Here is a 22,273-nt window from a genome sequence, read left to right as displayed (position 1 = left end):
TATATATATATATATATATATATATATATATATATATATACAGTGAGGGAAAAAAGTATTTGATCCCCTGCTGATTTTGTAAGTTTGCCCACTGACAAAGAAATGATCAGTCTATAATTTTAATGGTAGGTTTATTTGAAGAGTGAGAGACAGAATAACAACAAATCAATCCAGAAAAACGCATGTCAAAAATGTTATAAATTGATTTGCATTTTAATGAGGGAAATAAGTATTTGACCCCCTCTCAATCAGAAAGATTTGTGGCTCCCAGGTGTATTTTATAGAGGTAACGAGCTGAGATTAGGAGCACACTCTTAAAGGGAGTGCTCCTAATCTCATCTTGTTACCTGTATAAAAAAGACACCTGTCCACAGAAGCAGTCAATCAATCAGATTCCAAACTCTCCACCATGGCCAAGACCAAAGAGCTCTCCAAGGATGTCAGGGACAAGATTGTAGACCTACACAAGGCTGGAATGGGCTACAAGACCATCGCCAAGCAGCTTGGTGAGAAGGTGACAACAGTTGGTGCGATTATTCGCAAATGGAAGAAACAAGAACTGTCAATCTCCCTCGGCCTGGGGCTCCATGCAAGATCTCACCTCGTGGAGTTGCAATGATCATGAGAACGGTTTTGCTGAGGGGTCAAATACTTATTTCCCTCATTAAAATGCAAATCAATTCATAACATTTTTGACATGCGTTTTTCTGGATATTTTTGTTGTTATTCTGTCTCTCACCGTTCAAATAAACCTACCATTAAAATTATAGACTGATAATTTCTTTGTCAGTGGGCAAACATACAAAATCAGCAGGGGATCAAATACTTTTTTCCCCTCACTGTGTGTGTGTGTGTATATATATATATATATATATATATATATATATATATATATATATATATATATATATATATATATATATATATATATATATATATATACACACATACATATACACTGCTCCAAAAAAATAAAAGGAACACTTAAACAACACAATGTAACTCCAAGTCAATCACACTTCTGTGAAATCAAACTGTCCACTTAGGAAGCAACACTGATTGACAATAAATGTCACATGCTGTTGTGCAAATGGAATAGACAACAGGTGGAAATTATAGGCAATTAGCAAGACACCCCCAATAAAGAAGTGGTTCTGCAGGTGGTGACCACAGACCACTTCTCAGTTCCTATGCTTCCTGGCTGATGTTTTGGTCACTTTTGAATGCTGGCGGTGCTTTCACTCTAGTGGTAGCATGAGACGGAGTCTACAACCCACACAAGTGGCTCAGGTAGTGCAGCTCATCCAGGATGGCACATCAATGCGAGCTGTGGCAAGAAGGTTTGCTGTGTCTGTCAGCGTAGTGTCCAGAGCATGGAGGCGCTACCAGGAGACAGGCCAGTACATCAGGAGACGTGGAGGAGGCCGTAGGAGGGCAACAACCCAGCAGCAGGACCGCTACCTCCGCCTTTGTGCAAGGAGGAGCAGGAGGAACACTGCCAGAGCCCTGCAAAATGACCTCCAGCAGGCCACAAATGTGCATGTGTCTGCTCAAATGGTCAGAAACAGACTCCATGAGGGTGGTATGAGGGCCCGACGTCCACAGGTGGGGGTTGTGCTTACAGCCCAACACCGTGCAGGACGTTTGGCATTTGCCAGAGAACACCAAGATTGGAAAATTTGCCACACCGCCCTGTGCTCTTCACAGATGAAAGCAGGTTCACACTGAGCACATGTGACAGACGTGACAGAGTCTGGAGACGCCGTGGAGAACGTTCTGCTGCCTGCAACATTCTCCAGCATGACCGGTTTGGCGGTGGGTCAGTCATGGTGTGGGGTGGCATTTCTTTGGGGGGCCGCACAGCCCTCCATGTGCTCGCCAGAGGAAGCCTGACTGCCATTAGGTACCGAGATGAGATCCTCAGACCCCTTGTGAGACCATATGCTGGTGCGGTTGGCCCTGGGTTCCTCCTAATGCAAGACAATGCTAGACCTCATGTGTCAGCAGTTCCTGCAAGAGGAAGGCATTGATGCTATGGACTGGCCCGCCCGTTCCCCAGACCTGAATCCAATTGAGCACATCTAGGACATCATGTCTCGCTCCATCCACCAACGCCACGTTGCACCACAGACTGTCCAGGAGTTGGCGGATGCTTTAGTCCAGGTCTGGGAGGAGATCCCTCAGGAGACCATCCACCACCTCATCAGGAGCATGCCCAGGCGTTGTAGGGAGGTCATACAGGCACGTGGAGACCACACACACTACTGAGCCTCATTTTGACTTGTTTTAAGGACATTGCATCAAAGTTGGATCAGCCTGTAGTGTGGTGTTCCACTTTAATTTTGAGGGTGACTCCAAATCCAGACCTCCATGGGTTGATAAATTTGATTTCCATTGATAATTTGTGTGATTTTGTTGTCAGCACATTCAACTATGTAAAGAAAAAAGTATTTAATAAGATTATTTCATTCATTCAGATCTAGGATGTGTTATTTTAGTGTTCCCTTTATTTTTTTGAGCAGTGTAGTTACAATTTCGTATTAACACTGGAATGATAGATGTGCAAAAGATGATGTGCAAATAGAGATACTGGGGTGCAAATTAGCAAAATGAATAACAATATGGGGATGAGGTAGTTGGGTGGGCTTATTTCAGAATGGCTGTGTGCAGGTGCAGTGATCGGTAAGCTGCTCTGACAACTGACACTTATAGTTAATGAGGGAGATAAGAGTCTCCAGCTTCAGAGATTTTTGCAGTTCGTTCCAGTCATTGGCAGCAAAGAACAGGAAGGAATGGCGGCCAAAGGAGGTGTTGGCTTTGGGGATGACCAGTGAGATATACCTGCAGGAGCGCAGACTACGGGTGGGTGTTGGTATGGTGACCAGTGAGCTAAGATAAGACGGGGATTTGCCTAGCAGTGATTTATAGATGACCTGGAGCCAGTCGGTTTGGGGACGAATATGTAGTGAGGGCCAGCCAACAAGAGTGTACAGGTCACAATGGTGGGTAGTATATGGGGCTTTGGTGACAAAACGGATGGCACTGTGATAGACTACATCCAATTTGCTGAGTAGAGTGTTGTAGGCTATTTTGTAAATGGCATCGCCGAAGTCAAGGATTGGTAGGATAGTCAGTTTTACGAGGGCATGTTTGGCAGCATGAGTGAAGGAGGCTTTGTTGCGAAATAGGAAGCCGATTCTAGATCTAACTTTTGATTGGAGATGCTTAATGTGAGTCTGGAAGGAGAGTTTACGGTCTAACAAGACACCTAGGTATTTGTAGTTGTCCACATACTCTAGGTCAGACCCGCCGAGAGTAGTGATTCTAGTCGGGTGGGCGGGTGCAAGCAGCGTTCGGTTGAAGAGCATGTATTTAGTTTTAATAGTGTTTATGAGCAGTTGGAGGCTACGGAAGGAGTGTTGTATGGCATTGAAGCTCGTTTGGAGGTTTGTTAACACAGTGTCCAATGAAAGGCCAGATGTATACAAAATGGTGTCGTCCGCATAGAGGTGGATCCGAGCGTCACCAGCAGCAAGAACGACATCATTGATATACACAGAGAATAGAGTCGGCCCGAGAATTGAACCCTGTGGCACCCCCATAGAGACTGCCAGAGGTCCAGACAACAGGCCCTCCGATTTGACACATTTAACTCTGAGAAGTAGTTGGTGAACCAGGCGAGGCAGTCATTTGAGAAACCAAGGCTATTTAGTCTGCCAATAAGAATGCGGTGGTTGACAGAGTCGAAAACCTTGTCCAGGTCGATGAAGACGGCTGCGCAGTACTGTCTTTTATCGATCTTGGTTATAATATCGTTTAGGACCTTGAGCGTGGCTGAGGTGCACCCATGACCAGCTCGGAAACCGGATTGCATAGCGGAGAAGGTACGGTGGGACTCGAAATGGTCGATGATCTTGCATGGGCAAGTTGCAGTGGAGGGTGCAGAGCTGGTGGCCGGGGTAGTGGTAGCCAGGTGGAAAGCATGGTTGGCCGTAGCAAAATGCTTGTTGAAATTCTCGATTATTGTAGATTTAACTTTTTAGAGTTAGTGCTACAGGATGCAAATTTCTGTTTGAAAAAGCTAGCCTTTGCTTTCTTAACTGATTGTGTATATTGGTTCCTGACTTCCCTGAAAAGTTGCATATCGCGGGGGCTGTTCGATGCTAATGCAGTACGCCACAGGATGTTTTTGTGCTGGTCAAGGGCAGTCAAGTCTGAGGAGAACCAGGGGCTATATCTGTTCTTAGTTCTGAATTTTTTGAATGGGGCATGCTTATTTAAGATTGAGAGGAAAGCACTTTTGAAGAACAACCAGGCATCCTCTACTGACGGAATGAGGTCAATATCCATCCAGGATACCCGGGCCAGGTCAATTAGAAAGGCCTGCTCGCTAAAGTGTTTTAGGGAGCGTTTGACAGTGATGAGGGGTGGTCATTTGACCGGGGACCCATTACGGACGCAGGCAATAAGGCAGTGCTCGCTGAGATCCTGGTTGAAGACAGCGGAGGTGTATTTAGAGGGTTTCAGGACCAGCCTGTGGTGAATGCGTTTCAGGACCAGCCTGTGGTGAATGCGTTTCAGGGTGAACAGTAGAACAGGCCCACCCCCAGACACCACCCTAGATAAACACAGCTGCCTATGTTTCTGCCTGTCAACACACCTATGATGGGTGTGTGTGCCCTAATCATGTAATTAGTCATCACCATACACATTAACTATGGAAGTCTACGGGTGACTTAACTCAATCTAAAATTCTAAAAACGGGCAAATTATAAATCTACAGTATACCATGTTTGCAATTCCTTTGCCTAAATGTGCATGCATTTTTGGTGACAAAATCCAAAGTTATATATTGAATTATCATTTTCATGATTGAATATGGATAATGTCTGCCAATTTGAAAAATAAAATTGCAAAAGTGTGTTTAATATTTCATTTCCATGGTACTATCCAGTACAACACTGACACATTTAAAAAAAACAAAATGCTTAAAATGACAAATCATTTCTCATGTTTGCCATTTCATTTCCTTGTTGTGACGGCATGAATTGGGAGAAGAAGAACAAGGATGAGACGTAGCTGTACTACATACTATGATGGAAAATGAGAGGCACGCATAATTAGCCATCAACAATTTTTTTTATTAAGGATATACCTTTACTGTACCCTTAGTGACATGTGATAGAGACATTGTCCTACAGGTAAGTTACTATTGTTCTTAGAATCACTAGCGTTCAACAAAACGGGTTACTGTCTACAAAGTGTTCAACTACTGTAAGTTTCCCTTGATAATGGTTTTCAACATATGATTGTTAGAACCTTACTGAAGAGCAAGAACACGTCTGTAGTTATTACGTTGGCAGAACATCTTATTGAACATGTGACTAGCGGTAAACAAAGTGGTACTGTAATGTTGACAGAACGCTTCAAGCAGTTCAGAGACGATGGATAAGCCCGGCTCTCCTCTTCCTCATTAGTACAGTTAGAAACATTAGTTGTATCGTTGGGGATGATATTCCTTCTCGGTGTCTATCAGCTACGGAGACAGGTCATCAGCCTGAACCGCCTGTGGGAAAGAAAGCACAAATGATGCAAAAAGGTTAGCATGGATAGAGACCTCATGAGAAGTGCACTAGTCACAATTCAATTCACACATCCTACAGTTTTATATTGCTCCCAATAACTGTACGCTCCGGTTTAGTGCATGGTGTCATAACCATGGTCCTCTGTAGCTCAGCTGGCAGAGCACGGCGCTTGTAACGCCAAGGTAGTGGTTTCGATCCCCGGGACCACCCATACACAAAAATGTATGCATGCATGACTGTAAGTCGCTTTGGATAAAACCATCTGCTAAATGGCATATTATTATTATTATTATAACCAATCATTCATTCACTCAATTTACCCAAGTGTGGTCTTAACGAGTAGTTCAATGAAGTGTTATAGCACAGGTAGGGATGACAATGTCCACTTTTGCCCATTAGGCAAGAAACAGGAACACTGAACTAGACTAACCTATTGTACAAATCCATTGCTCTTTAGTCCATGAAGGGAAGTAGCCGAGTGCAGACCATTGGAAGAAAGCACACTAGATCATCTTCCTCCTTAAAGTTTCTGGTACTGTTCCCTGTGGGATTCAATACTGTAACGCTGACAATATTTACTGGCATGCCAACAAAAGCTTGACTTGCAATAAACAAAATGTCACATACAAGAGGATCATGGGACTACAATATGAATAGACTTAGATTTCATTCTACTGTGGACACTACCATGCCGTAGAGTAGCCCTTATATTGAGGGAGTTTAATTAAGCTGGACCAGGGTGCACCGGGCTATGGCCTGTGACGTGAACGGGCGAAAGCGGTGAGGGAGGAGCGCCCTGCTCAAATCCAACAGTAATCTGCGCCGCCAGGTCATACTGTCAACAAGACAGCATGGTTCATCGTTCAGAAACGTACATGTATTTTCCATAACGTATCAGTTAGAAGTTTCCTAGTTCTACTTAGGTAGCCAGATAAAGGACAGATTCATTTTTTTTACCAAGAACAAACTCTGAACCCTACATCATGACTCCTGAGATTTTTTTCCCCCTCTGGTTGAACATTTAACACGCTGGTAGAAATGAGGTAAAACGGATTTAAGTTTCCCTGTATTAACATTTACATTTTACATTTTAGTCATTTAGCAGACGCTCTTATCCAGAGCGACTTACAGTTAGTGAGTTCATATTATTATTTTTTATACTGGCCCCCCGTGGGAATCGAACCCACAACCCTGGCGTTGCAAACACCATGCTCTATCAACTGAGCTACATCCCTGCCGGCCATTCCCTCCCCTACCCTGGACAACGCTGGGCCAATTGTGCGCCGCCCATGAGTCTCCCGGTCGCGGCCGGCTGCGACAGAGCCTGGATTCGAACCAGGATCTCTAGTGGCACAGTTAGCACTGCGATGCAGTGCCTTAGACCACTGCGCCACTCAGGAGTCCCCGGCCACTATTAAAGTCCCTGGCCACTAGGAGCGCTGCCTCTAGAGGAGCGTTTTCCTGTTTGCTTATGGCCATATACAGTTCATTGAGTGCGGTCTTACTGCCAACATCGGGTTGTGGTGGTACAGTGAGGGGAAAAAAAGTATTTGATCCCCTGCTGATTTTGTACGTTTGCCCACTGACAAAGACATGATCAGTCTATAATTTTAATGGTAGGTTTATTTGAACAGTGAGAGAAAATAACAACAAAAAAATCCAGAAAAACGCATATCAAAAATGTTATATATTGATTTGCATTTTAATGAGGGAAATAAGTATTTGACCCCATCTGCAAAACATGACTTAGTACTTGGTGGCAAAACCCTTGTTGGCAATCAGAGGTCAGACGTTTCTTGTAGTTGGCCACCAGGTTTGCACACATCTCAGGAGGGATTTTGTCCCACTCTTCTTTGCAGATCTTCTCCAAGTTATTAAGGTTTCGAGCCTGACGTTTGGCAACTCGAACCTTCAGCTCCCTCCACAGATTTTCTATGGGATTAAGGTCTGGAGACTGGCTAGGCAACTCCAGGACCTTAATGTGCTTCTTCTTGAGCCACTCCTTTGTTGCCTTGGCCGTGTGTTTTGGGTCATTGTCATGCTGGAATACCCATCCACGACCCATTTTCAATGCCCTGGCTGAGGGAAGGAGGTTCTCACCCAAGATTTGACTGTACATGGCCCCGTCCATTGTCCCTTTGATGCGGTGAAGTTGTCCTGTCCCCTTAGCAGAAAAACACCCCCAAAGCATAATGTTTCCACCTCCATGTTTGACGGTGGGGATGGTGTTCTTGGGGTCATAGGCAGCATTCCTCCTCCTCCAAACACGGCGAGTTGAGTTGATGCCAAAGAGCTCAATTTTGGTCTCATCTGACCACAACACTTACACCCAGTTCTCCTCTGAATCATTCAGATGTTCATTGGCAAACTTCAGACGGGCATGTATATGTCCTTTCTTGAGCAGGGGGACCTTGCGGGCGCTGCAGGATTTTAGTCCTTCAGGGCGTAGTGTGTTACCAATTGTTTTCTTGGTGACTATGGTCCCAGCTGCCTTGAGATCATTGACAAGATCCTCCCGTGTAGTTCTGGACTGATTCCTCACCGTTCTCATGATCATTGCAACTCCACGAGGTGAGATCTTGCATGGAGCCCCAGGCCGAGGGAGATTGACAGTTATTTTGTGTTTCTTCCATTTGCGAATAATTGCACCAACTGTTGTCACCTTCTCACCAAGCTGCTTGGAAATGGTCTTGTAGCCCATTCCAGCCTTGTGTAGGTCTACAATCTTGTCCCTGACATCCTTGGAGAGCTCTTTGGTCTTGGCCATGGTGGAGAGTTTGGAATCTGATTGATTGATTGCTTCTGTGGACAGGTGTCTTTTATACAGGTAACAATCTGAGATTAGGAGCACTCCCTTTAAGAGCGTGCTCCTAATCTCAGCTCGTTACCTGTATAAAAGACACCTGGGAGCCAGAAATCTTTCTGATTGAGAGGGGGTCAAATACTTATTTCCCTCATTAAAATGCAAATCAATTTATAACATTTTTGACATGCGTTTTTCTGGATTTTTTGTTGTTGTTGTTCAAATAAACCTACCATTAAAATTATAGACTGATCATGTCTTTGTCAGTGGGCAAACGTACAAAATCAGCAGGGGATCAAATACTTTTTTCCCTCACTGTAAATAGACAGCTACGAAGAATATAGATAACTCTCTTGGTAGATAGTGTGGTCTACAGCTTATCATGAGATACTCCACCTCAGGCGAGCAAAACCTTGAGACTTCCTTTGATATCGTGCACCAGCTGTTGTTTACAAGTATACAGTGGGGGAAAAAAAGTATTTAGTCAGCCACCAATTGTGCAAGTTCTCCCTCTTAAAAAGATGAGAGAGGCCTGTAATTTTCATCATAGGTACACGTCAACTATGACAGACAAATTGAGGGAAAAAAATCCAGAAAATCACATTGTAGGATTTTTTATGAATTTATTTGCAAATTATGGTGGAAAATAAGTATTTGGTCACCTACAAACAAGCAAGATTTCTGTCTCTCACAGACCTGTAACTTCTTCTTTAAGAGGCTCCTCTGTCCTCCATTCGTTACCTGTATTAATGGCACCTGTTTGAACTTGTTATCAGTATAAAAGACACCTGTCCACAACCTCAAACAGTCACACACCAAACTCCACTATGGCCAAGACCAAAGAGCTGTCAAAGGACACCAGAAACAAAATTGTAGACCTGCACCAGGCTGGGAAGACTGAATCTGCAATAGGTAAGCAGCTTGGTTTGAAGAAATCAACTGTGGGAACAATTATTAGGAAATGGAAGACATACAAGACCACTGATAATCTCCCTCGATCTGGGGCTCCATGCAAGATCTCACCCCGTGGGGTCAAAATGATCACAAGAACGGTGAGCAAAAATCCCAGAACCACACGGGGGGACCTAGTGAATGACCTGCAGAGAGCTGGGATCAAAGTAACAAAGCCTACCATCAGTAACACACTACGCCGCCAGGGACTCAAATCCTGCAGTACCAGACGTGCCCAGCGACAGCCCCAAAACATCACTGCTCTAGAGGAGATCTGCATGGAGGAATGGGTCTATAAATACCAGCAACAGTGTGTGAAAACCTTGTGAAGACTTACAGAAAACGTTTGACCTGTGTCATTGCCAACAAAGGGTATATAACAAAGTATTGAGAAACTTTTGTTATTGACCAAATACTTATTTTCCACCCTAATTTGCAAATAAATTCATTAAAAATCCTACAATGTGATTTTTTTTTCTCATTTTGTCTGTCATGATGAAAATTACAGGCCTCTCTCATCTTTTTAAGTGGGAGAACTTGCACAATTGGTGGCTGACTAAATACTTTTTTTCCCCACTGTACATAGACCGCCACCCCTTGTCTTACCAGAGGCTGCTGTTCTATCCTGCCGATACAGTGTATAACCCACCAGCTGTATGTTATTCATGTCTTCGTTCAGCCACGACTCGGTGAAACATAAGATATTACAGTTTTGAATGTCCCGTTGGCAGGATATACGTGCTTGTAGTTCGTCCACTTTATTATCAAGAGATTGTAAATTGGCCAATAGTGTCGATGGCAAAGGCAGATTAGCCACTCGTCGCCGGCTCGTTACCAGGCATCCCGATCTCCTTTTCTTTCTACTGCAAATGACGGGGATGAGGGCCCTGTTGGGTTTCTGGAGCAAATCCCTCTCGTCCGACTCATTAAAGAAAAATTATTTGTCCAGTTCAAGGTGAGTAATCGCTGTTCTGATGTCCAGAAGCTCTTTTCGGTCATAAGAGACGGTAGCAGCAACATTATGTACAAAATAAGTTACAAACAATGCGAAAAAACACACAAAATAATTGGTTAAGAGTCCATAAAAACGGCAGCCAATTCCCTCCGGCGCCATTGAGTCAAATGGAATTCCCTCATCGTAATACGGCTGTAGCCCTCAGCTAAAGGAATAGGCCTATAGGTGGTTGAGAGAGCAACATGAGGGCTACTTCCCAGTTATCCACCCTACTCTTATGGTGTGCCCTTGTAAACTCCTCATCATGGAAGTATGCAAGTGCACACTGCAGGAGAAGGGAGGAGAATCGTGATGCAACTCAGCAACATGACAGCAGTCCGATTCATTTGATTACTGCCTATGGGGAGAAAGGGGTGTGTCCACAGTGTGTGACACAATGTGTCTTTGGGTTGCACCATCACTGCCAAGTAATGAATTTCATACAGTGCACAGTACCTACCTCTATGCGTGCAACCTCTGCCTCCTCTCTATCCAAGTAGTAGTACCTAATATGGGATACTTACTTGTACATGTGCTCATTGAAGATGCCCTCCGGTGTTGTCCGCCACTACTCTCCTGCAGCAAACATCTGGAACTCCTAAACAGACAGACAGACGGACACAGGGAGAGAGAGAGAGAGAGAGAGAGAGAGAGAGAGAGAGATTACAGTGTGAGAGCTGGGCCAAAAAAAATTAAAAATATTATATTGTACATGTGATGTTACACTATATCGTCTGAAGACATGCTTTCAGATAATTCCCTTGTTTTTGAATAGCCACATAGCATTAGTGATCCCCCTGCAGAGTAACTTCAGTCCATCATAGCTTGCTAGCTATCTGTAGTAGAAAGTAAATAACCATGCTAGTTATCCAGCTAATTACTTCAATGCACCTTCCAAAATGTGAAATGACAAGACAAAAAAGCCACTTACCGTACCTCAAGGTGTTCCACGATGTTTTGTTGTGAAGGTAGCCAGTAGTGCCTCTTCATAGCCAGCTAGCTATCTAGCCTACAGGTAGCTAGCTACATATAATAAATAGTCAATTAGCCATATTAGCTAACCAGTAGTAGCTCCAGTGTCCCCTCCCACACACCGGCTGTTCTTCTTCATTTTCCTGTGGACTTTCATACTGGTTGTTGTTGCCGGGACAACCCAAAACCCCGCCACATCGATACCTTATGCCTCAGTGTTCGATACTGCTCCGACCGAAAGTGACCGGTGCCAGCAACAAGAGGCAACCTCTTCCGCCTCACGTTACCGAAACCCCCGTTTGACGATCAAAACAAGTCAAAAACGATAACGCAAATGACGAAACGAAAGTCTTAATAAAACCACACACACAATATAGAAAGGCGTTATCAATTGACAATTGAGAATGTAATTAGTTTTTGTCACAATTCAGGCTAATCACAAGGAAATAAAATGGCAAACATGAGAAATGTCATTCAAGCGTTTAAGTTTAGTTTTTAAATGTGTCAGTGTTGTACTGGATAGTACCACGAAAATGAAAAATAAAAAACACACTTTGCTATTTATTTTTCAAATGGGCAGACATTATCCATATTCAATCATGAAAATGATAATGCAATATATATTTTTTTGCATTTTAAATTTTGTCACAAAGAAAAGCATATCCACTTGATATTGATATGTCATTTGCCCATTTGTATTTCCAATTCAGTTTCGGAAGCTAAATGCTTCCATAATTAACTGCAGGAACTGAAAAACCAAAAGGCAGGCACGCACTATTCATGTACCACGCAGTGCATCTCACAGACTGAACCACCACTTCTGGTCATAGACAGACAGTTGTGAGTCTATTTGTCCATTTCTGTAATGTATGTGTATACACATCCCAGGTGTTCTTGTAATAGTCTTCAGTATAACATGGAAAATATGCGAGACCACAGCTGGACAGAAAAATGTATAAATATTTGGAAATACTCTTAGCATGACATCATTTACTTGTAGATATTCAAGGCTACTTTGTTAAGATGCCCTTTTAAAGCCAAATTAATCACAGGCACATGTACCATACCATTTCTTCCTTATTAAACCAGTATAAACCAGTTGACATCAATGGATGTGGCACTATAATGTCCTCTTTAGTTACACATAGAATGAATGGCATTTACATTTGGCCCATTTGCTTAATGGCCAGGATTTAAGAGGAGGCCAGGGTTTAAGAGCAGGACAGGATTTACAGTTGAAGTCGGAAGTTTACATACACCTTAGCCAAATACATTTAAACTCAGTTTTTCACAATTCCTGACATTTAATCCTAGTAAAAATTCCCTGTCTTAGGTCAGTTAGGATCACCACTTTATTTTAAGAATGTGAAATGTCAAAATAATAGTAGAAAGAATGATCTATTTCAGCTTTTATTTCTTTCATCACATTCCCAGTGGGTCAGAAGTTTACATACACTCAATTAGTATTTGGTAGCATTGCCTTTAAATTGTTTAACTTGGGTCAAACATTTTGGGTAGCCTTCCACAAGCTTCCCACAATAAGTAGGGTGAATTTTGGCCCATTCCTCCTGACAGAGCTGGTGTAACTGAGTCAGGTTTGTAGGCCTCCTTGCTCGCACACATTTTCTATAGGATTGAGGTCAGGGCTTTGTGATGGCCACTCCAATATCTTGACTTTGTTGTCCTTAAGCCATTTTGCCACAACTTTGGGAGTATGCTTGGGGTCATTGTCCATTTGGAAGACCCATTTGCAACCAAGCTTTAACTTCCTGACTGATGTCTTGAGATGTTGCTTCAATATATCCACATCATTTTCCTTCCTCATGATGCCATCTATTTTGTGAAGCGCACCAGTCCCTCCTGCAGCAAAGCACCCCCACAGCATGATGCTGCCACCCCCGTGCTTAAATTGTTTTCTGAGGTCTTGGCTGATTTCTTTTGATTTTCCCATGATGTCAAGCAAAGAGGCACTGAGTTTGAAGATAGGCCTTGAAATACATCCACAGGTACACCTCCAATTGACTCAAATTATGTTAATTAGCCTATCAGAAGCTTCTAAAGTCATGACATTTTCTAGAATTTTCCAAGCTGTTTAAAGGCACAGTCAACTTAGTTTATGTAAACTTCTGACCCCACTGGAATTGTGATACAGTGAATTATAAGTGAAATAATCTGTCTGTAAACAATTGTTGGTAACATTACTTGTGTCATGCACAAAGTAGATGTCCTAACCGACTTGCCAAAACTATAGTTTGTTAACAAGACATTTGTGGAGTGGTTGAAAAACGAGTTTTAATGACTCCAACCTAAGTGCATGTAAACTTCCGACTTCAACTGTCTGATCAGGCCAGGATTTAAGCACAGGACAGAATTTAAGAGAAGGCCAGGATTTAAGAGAAGGCCAGGATTTAAGGCCAGGATTTAAAAGCAGGACAGGATTTAAGAGAAGGCCAGGATTTAAGGCCAGGATTTAAAAGCAGGACAGGATTTAAGAGAAGGCCAGGATTTAAGGCCAGGATTTAAAAGCAGGACAGGATTTAAGAGAAGGCCAGGATTTAAGAGCAGGCCAGGATTTAAGAGAAGGCCAGGATTTAAGGCCAGGATTTAAAAGCAGGTCAGGATTTAAGGCCAGGATTTAAAAGCAGGCCAGGATTTAAGAGAAGGCCAGGATTTAAAAGCAGGACAGGATTTAAGAGAAGGCCAGGATTTAAGAGCAGGCCAGGATTTAAGAGAAGGCCAGGATTTAAAAGCAGGCCAGGATTGAAGAGCAAGCCAGGATTGAAGAGCAGGCCAGGATTGAAGAGCAGGCCAGGATTGAAGAGCAGGCCAGGATTGAAGAGCAGGCCAGGACTGAATCATATTAGTATGACAGGACAAAGGAGTAAACACAGCATGGTTGTGTAAATCTAAAGGACTGAACTGAAGGAAGTGACTGAATAAGGTGAAGGTTTGCCTCTACCCTGGCTAACAAGCCAATTTCTCTATAACCACGTTGCTAGCTTGCCATTGTACCATGTGGTCTGTTGCGCCAGACTAGGCGTCTCCCCAGTGTGGTCATTATTTAGCTGTATCAGTAGCTCAAATAATGATCACACTAGCGAACAGCCACACAGTGAGTGGTAGGTTGGATGGTAGGTTATGGTGTGTAGAATGACAGCTATGGTTAGCCGAAGTGTTTATCCACTTGTGTTACACCCCAGATTCTCCTTTTTCTGAAGGGTCTGCCTGTATGGCTCATCAACCCTCAGGCTGGCGGATGCCTTCCTTGCACTGACACTCGCACTTGTCTTTTCTTTCACTTGTCTTTTCTTACCAGCACAGTCCAGAACAGAGCAGCACGTATTGCACTTAGATGTACACGGAGGGTGAATGTCAGTAACATGCATGTCCATTTCTCCTGGCTAAAAAGTTGAGGAGAGATTGACTGCATCACTATTGGTCTATTGGGGGCGGCAGGTAGCCTGGCGGGTAGGAGCGTTGTCGAAAGGTTGCTGGATCGAATCCCCGAGCTGACAAGGTAAAAATCTGTCGTTCTGCCCCTGATCAAAGCAGTTAACCCACTGTTGCCCGGGGCGCCGATGACGTGGATGTCGATTAAGGCAGCCCCCCGCACCTCTCTGATTCAGAGGGGTTGGGTTAAATGCAGAAGACACATTTCAGTTGAATGCATTCAGTTGTACAACTGACTAGGTATCCACCTTTCCCTTTTCTTTGTGCGAGGTATTGATGGGTTAAAGGGTACCGACCTGTCTGTTCAAACAGTTGGCACACATTTCGGACAGTCATCGGTACCACACAAGACATGCAACCAGAGGTCTCTTCACAGTCCCCAGGTCCAGAACAGAGGCTGGTAAACGCACAGTATTAAATAGAGCCATGACTACATGGAACTCTGCCACCCCAGGTAACTCAACAAAACCAGATTCAAAAACCAGATAAAAAGAACACCTTACGGCACGACAGGGACTGTGAAGAGACACAGACATTTGTATATATTTTGTATTGTAATTTTGCATTGTATTACAGTGAGGGAAAAAATAATTTGATCCCCTGCTGATTTTGTATGTTTGCCCACTGACAAAGACATGATCAGTCTATAATTTTAATGGTAGGTTTATTTGAACAGTGAGAGACAGAATAAAAACAACAAAAAATCAATGTAAAAAATGATATAAATTGATTTGCATTTTAATGAGGGAAATAAGTATTTGACCCCTCTGCAAAACATGACTTAGTACTTGGTGGCAAAACCCTTGTTGGCAATCACAGAGGTCAGATGCTTCTTGTAGTTGGCCACCAGGTTTGCACACATCTCAGGAGGGATTTTGTCCCACTCTTCTTTGCAGATCTTCTCCAAGTTATTAAGGTTTCGAGGCTGACATTTGGCAACTCGAACCTTCAGCTCCCTCCACAGATTTTCTATGGGATTAAGGTCTGGAGACTGGCTAGGCAACTCCAGGACCTTAATGTGCTTCTTCTTGAGCCACTCCTTTGTTGCCTTGGCCATGTGTTTTGGGTCATTGTCATGCTGGAATACCCATCCACGACCCATTTTCAATGCCCTGGCTGAGGGAAGGAGGTTCTCACCCAAGATTTGACGGTACATGGCCCCGTCCATCGTCCCTTTGATGCGGTGAAGTTGTCCTGTCCCCTTAGCAGAAAAACACCCCCAAGGCATAATGTTTCCACCTCCATGTTTGACGGTGGGGATGGTGTTCTTGGGGTCATAGGCAGCATTCCTCCTCCTCCAAACACAGCGAGTTGAGTTGATGCCAAAGAGCTCGATTTTGGTCTCATCTGACCACAACACTTTCACCCAGTTCTCCTCTGAATCATTCAGATGTTCATTGGCAAACTTCAGACGGGTCTGTATATGTGCTTTCTTGAGCAGGGGGACATTGCGGGTGCTGCAGGATTTCAGTCCTTCACGGTGTAGTGTGTTACCAATTGTTTTCTTGGTGACTATGGTCCCAGCTGCCTTGAGATCATTGACAAGATCCTCCCGTGTAGTTCTGGGCTGATTCCTCACTGTTCTCATGATCATTGCAACTCCACGAGGTGAGATCTTGCATGGAGCCCCAGGCCGAGGGAGATTGACAGTTCTTTTGTGTTTCTTCCATCTGCGAATAATCGCACCAACTGTTGTCCTTCTCACCAAGCTGCTTGGCGATGGTCTTGTAGCCCATTCCAGCCTTGTGTAGGTCTACAATCGTGTCCCTGACATCCTTGGAGAGCTCTTTGGTCTTGGCCATGATGGAGAGTTTGGAATCTGATTGATTGATTGCTTCTGTGGACAGGTGTCTTTTATACAGGTAACAAACTGAGATTAGGAGCACTCCTTTTAAGAGTGTGCTCCAAATCTCAGCTCGTTACCTGTATAAAAGACACCTGGGAGACAGACATCTTTTTGATTGAGAGGGGGGTCAAATACTTATTTCCCCTCATTAAAATGCAAATCAATTTATAACATTTTTGACATGCGTTTTTCTGGATTATTTTGTTGTTATTCTGTCTCTCACTGTTCAAATAAACCTACCATTAAAATTATAGACTGATCATGTCTTTGTCAGTGGGCAAACGTGCAAAATCAGCAGGGGATCAAATACTTTTTTCCCCTCACTGTATGTATTGTATTATTTAGTATTATGTATATAATGTATTGTATTATTTAGTGTTATGTATATTATGTACGGTATTTTATTTGTTGTCTTTTGCCAAGGCAGCGGCTAATTGGGGAACCTAATAAAATACGATATACTTTGCTGATAGCTAAGATGTACTTACTATGAGGATCTGCTAAATGACTAAAATGTCAATGTTAGCACGAGTCAGCATCTACCATATATATATATATATATATATATATAAATGAATCTTCTTAAATGGGCCTTCTACACAAACAGCACTGAGACCAAGGCATGTTGTGCTGTGTTAACCTGTAGCTAGCAGCCATCTCTCTGATAACGACTTTAGTCTCCCTGTAATATCCAGGAGAACAAATATCACATTACAGGGGTGCTAGTGGAGTTAATAGCTCTGTTGGTTCAAAGGAAGGTCACCTTCGTTTGACGCCAGTGAAAAGGCTGATTATGTTTAGACGGTCATTATTGCTCACTTTATCATTGTGACCAATTCTGGAATCAAAAAACTCTGTTGACTTTGTCGTTTAGTAATCAACGTTAATAGTCCTTTTTGACGTCAACACATCACAATGTCAAGAGTCATAGCTTTGCAGCTTCTCCCATCCCCCCCTCTCGTCAAAATATGTTACACACCCTCTGGTTATGGTGGAAAAAGGAAGTGTGAGCATGATTGATAACTTTGCATTGTAAAGGCAGTGTATGCAAATAAATCATGGGCCGACACAAGTAAGCCATAGTACTGTATGTATAGTGCTAGTTAGCCACGTGAGAACTTGAAACCGACCACGGAGGTTATGAAATACAAAAAGGTTTCCTTTCCCATACCACTCTTAGTTTTGGGTCTGCGTGCCAAGATTACTCAATAGCTGCAGTCAGTGTTTACGATGAGTGTGCAATTTCCCCATGGCGATAAAAAAAACAGTAATGAGCCATCTATCTTCTATAACATCCACGGTGCTAAAATGTTATTCATGGCGGCATTAGAAGAAAGCATTCTTAAAATGATTTGACTGATGTCATCGGTGGTCTCTAATAATACATATCTTGCTTGTGTGAGTGGAATGTGATATGAAGTACAGTAAAACGCTTCCTCATTATCAACTCAAGTTAATTGTTCTCGTTATGAGTTCTGTCACTCAGAGGGATTGTCTCTACAGCGTCTAATTAGCACCTAAATTGGTATGATGTTGCTGTTGTATGAACGTAATGGTTGGCGTATGAACGTAATGATTGGCGTATGAACATAATGATTGGCGTATGAACATAATGATTGGCGTATGAACATAATGATTGGCGTATGAACGTAATGATTGGCGTATGAACATAATGATTGGCGTATGAACATAATGATTGGCGTATGAACATAATGATTGGCGTATGAACGTAATGATTGGCATATGAACATAATGATTGGCATATGAACTTAACAACGGCATAGAAGGCATCTACAGAAGCCAGCATGTGTGTACTGCCTACAGTCTGTCCTCACAAAAGTTGCAATTGGACCAGTGCAAAGTAGTGGTCTCCACTCAACTCTGGTCCTGGGGAGTTACTGGGTGGTCCCAACTGAATGCTTCACTAGAAAATGGTAGTGCCTTGGAAATATACAGTACAGGTTATAGCACAGTAGGCCTATCTACTGTAACGCTATGGAATCCCACTGTTGTTGACACCATTCACACCACACGCAGATCCCCTCTCATGTTTTCACTGTCTGTGTGCCCCCTCTTGCACAATCTCACTCTCTAACACACACACACACACACACACACACAAAAGCGCAACACACACCTCTCCATGTGTTCTCCCTCCCTATACATTATTACCAGATAGTGAGTAATCGGAGGTGATTTGTTAATCAGATCAGTGTTGTGTACTGTGGGGGGTCTGTAAACCCTACCAGATGGTTAGAACTACACTGACAACACTGGTCATGTAGAACTCACAGATTATGTTTTTCAGTGTTTAGAATCAAAGAACATTAAATCATGTCTTTGAAAGCTCACTAAGTAGAGAACTCCAGTGAATGTTGTACTCTGGTTTCTTACGTGATTTATTTATCTGAAAAAAGTCAAAGTTTCAATAATGGTTATTATATATAAAATGGGTTTGGATCCTGGATGCTTGATAGCAGGGAGATATTCCCGACAATCCCTGGGTAATGCCTGTTAACAGTTACATTTGAATTATCAATGGGCATGCACTGTCCCACAGCACAGCCAGGCAATTCATAACCTTCATCTCCCCTGGAAAGATGCGTCTAGACGTTATTTCCTCATGCTTCTAGCTTAGCATTTGATTTGCAACAGTGGGGGGTTTGGCATAACTTTGCTTCCTGCCTCTATGAGCTGTGCAACAATGGTGCCGTTTTTTTTTTTTTTTTGGTGTGATCTACACTGTACCATTGAAAATGAACGTGTCCAGACAAGACTGACAGCTTCTCTGAGCCAGATTCATACAATCAGCCTAATTGTGGATATATCCAAAGAAATGGCAATAAAAATAAAAGGTAAAACAAACAAAAATAGTTTGCACATAGTTTACAGTAATTCCAGTTGCCTAATAAACCAGACCCTGATACTATGGTTACACAGTCTAAGATTAATGCCATATAATTTTTTTGAAAATGTCCTCTCACAAGCCAGAATGTTGAATACAATTTCATTTGAACTTACTGTACCGGTTGTCTGTGCGGTTGGTTCTTTTGTAGGTAAGATTGAGAAAAAATATCCCCAGGAAAGTATTATTAAACAGTATTTTCAAACACCCCATAATGACAAAGCAAAAAAAAAATTACGGAAATATCACATTTACTTAAGTATTCAGACCCTTTACTCAGTACTTTGTTGAAGCACCTTCGGCAGCGATTACAGCATCCAGTCTTCTTGGGTATGACGCTACAAGTTTGGCATATCTGTATTTGGGGAGTTTCTCCCATTCTTCTCTGCAGATCCTCTCAAGCTCTGTCAGGTTGGATGGGGAGCGTTGCTGCACAGCTATTTTCAGGTCTCTCCAGAGATGTTCGATCGGGTTCAAGTCCAGGCTTTGGCTGGGCCACTCAAGGACATTCAGAGACTTGTCCCGAAGCCACTCCTGCGTTGTCTTGGCTGTGTGCTTAGCGTCGTTGTCCTGTTGGAAGGTGAACCTTCACCCCTGTCCGATGTCCTGAGCGCTCTGGAGCAGGTTTTCATCAAGGATCTCTCTGTACTTTGCTCCGTTCATCTTTGCCTCGATCCTGACTAGTTTCCCAGTCCCTGCCACTGAAAAACATCCCCACAGCATGATGCTGCCACCACCATGCTTCACCGTAGGGATGGTGCCAGGTTTCCTCCAGACGTGGCGCTTGGCATTCAGGCCAAAGAGTTCACTCTTCGTTTCATCAGACCAGATCATCTTGTTTCTCATGGTCTGAGAGTCTTTAGGTGCCTTTTGGCAAACTCCTAGCGGGCGGTCATGTGCCTTTTACTGAGGAGTGGCTTCCATCTGGCCACTCTACCATAAAGGCCTGATAGGTGGAGTGCTGCAGAGATTGTTGTCTTTCTGGAAGGTTCTCCCATCTCCACAGAGGAACTCTAGAGCTCTGTCAGAGTGACCTTCGGGTTCTTGGTCACCTCCCTGACCAAGGCCCTTCTCCCCCGATTGCTCAGTTTGGCCGGGCGGCCAGCTCTAGGAAGAGTGTTGGTGGTTCTAAACTTCTTCCATTTCAGAATGATGGAGGCCACTGTGTTCTTGGGGACCTTCAATGCTGCAAAAAAATGTTGGGACCCTTCCCCAGATCTGTGCCTCGACACAATCCTGCCTCGGTTCATGATTGGACATGATGATTGGACATGATTTGGAAAGGTACACACTTGTCTATATAAAAGTCCCACAGTTGACAGTGCATGTCAGAGCAGAAACTATACCATGAAGTCCAAGGAACTGTCCGTACAGCTCCGAGATAGAATTGTGAGGAGGCATATACGTATCTGGGGAAGGGTATAAAACAATTTCTAGAGTGTTGAAAGTTTCCAAGAACACAGTGGTCTCCATCATTGGGAAATGGAACAAATATGGAACTACCCAGACTCTGCCTAGAGCTGGCCGTCTGGGCAAACTGAGCAACTCCTTGGCTGAGATAGGAGAACCTGCCAGAAGGACAACAATCTCAACAGCACTTCACCAATCTGGGCTTTATGGGAGAGTGGCCAGACATTTACATTTTCGTCATTTAGCAGACGCTCTTATCCAGAACGACTTAGTGAGTGCATACATTATTATTTTTTTATATTTTTTTTTATACCCCCCGTGGGAATCAAACCCAAAACCCTGGCGTTGCAAACGCCATGCTCTACCAACTGATCTACACTCCTGAGAAAAAGGCACATGACAGCACACATGGAGTTCGCAAAAAAGAATGTGAAAGACTCAGAGCATAAGGCAAAAGATTCTGTGGTCTGATGAGAATTTTGTTTTACTCTTTGGCCTGAATGCAAAGCGCTATGTCTGGAGAAAACCAGGCACAGCTCATCACCCGTCTAACACCATCCCTACCATGAAGCATGGTGGTGGCAGCATCATGCTATAGGATTTTTTTTGTGGCAGGGACTGGGAGACTGGTAAGGATAGAGGGAACAATGAATGGAGCCAAATACAGGCAAATCCTTGATAAGAACCTGCTTCAGAGTACAAACGACCTGAGACTGGGGGCAAAGATTTACGTTCCAACAGGACAATGACCCCAAGCATACAGCCAAAACAACGCTGCAATGGCTTCAGAACAAGAATGGGAAAGTCCTTGAGTGGCCCAGCCAAAGCCCAGACTTGAAAATCAGTGGAAAGACTTGAAGATTGCTGTTCACCGCCGCTCCCCATCTAACCTAACAGAGCTTGAGAAAATCTGCAGGTAAGAATACTGACATACTCAAGACGATTCAAAGCTTTAATTGCTGCCGAAGGTGCTTCTACAAAGTATTGACTCAGCGGTGTGAATACTTATGTCAATGTGATTTCTGTATTTAATTTTCAATACATTTCCAAAAATTTCTAAAAACCTTTTCACTTCCATTATGGGGTATTGTGTGTAGATGGGGTGAGAGAAATCTATTTAATCCATTTTGAATTCAGGCTGTAACACAACAAAATGTGGAATAAGTCAAGGGGTATTAACACTTTCTGAAGTAAAACGTTTCTGTGACTGCTACTGAGAAGTTGTTGTAGTGAGTGTTCTGTTGGTTGTGTCAGCAAACTTGGAACATGAACTCTATTTTGATCCATTTGGCTATTTAATTAGGAAATATAAAACGTTTGAAAGTGACTGCTTTTCATTGACATGTAGATGTAAGTG

The 22,273-nt window shown here is 43.2% G+C and overlaps 1 protein-coding gene and 1 long non-coding RNA gene across 3 annotated transcripts in view; both read right to left on the bottom strand.

The window, feature by feature from the left end:
* The window catches only part of LOC311117012 (ATP-binding cassette sub-family C member 3-like), a gene marked incomplete at its 3' end in the record, with an annotated part of 29,469 nt that overhangs the window by 6,199 nt on the left and 997 nt on the right, over positions 1-22,273 (bottom strand). The gene's annotated exons all lie outside the window — the stretch shown is intronic.
* Positions 5,142-11,526, bottom strand: LOC311117013. 2 transcript variants are annotated; one of them, XR_014611543.1, is made up of 3 exons: positions 11,265-11,526; positions 10,858-10,931; positions 5,142-5,566 (listed from the first exon to the last, which is right to left on the bottom strand). It is a non-coding gene; the product is annotated as an uncharacterized lncRNA (long non-coding RNA). The 2 variants fall into 2 exon arrangements; XR_014611544.1 differs by having other exon boundaries at positions 11,270-11,526.

The sequence above is a fragment of the Coregonus lavaretus genome (genome assembly GCF_964263955.1).
Source record: "Coregonus lavaretus genome assembly, contig: HAP1_SCAFFOLD_3419, whole genome shotgun sequence".
Classification (NCBI taxonomy): domain Eukaryota; kingdom Metazoa; phylum Chordata; class Actinopteri; order Salmoniformes; family Salmonidae; genus Coregonus; species Coregonus lavaretus.
Note: the sequence above shows the minus strand (reverse complement) of the source record. Positions and strands in the feature narration are given on the sequence as shown.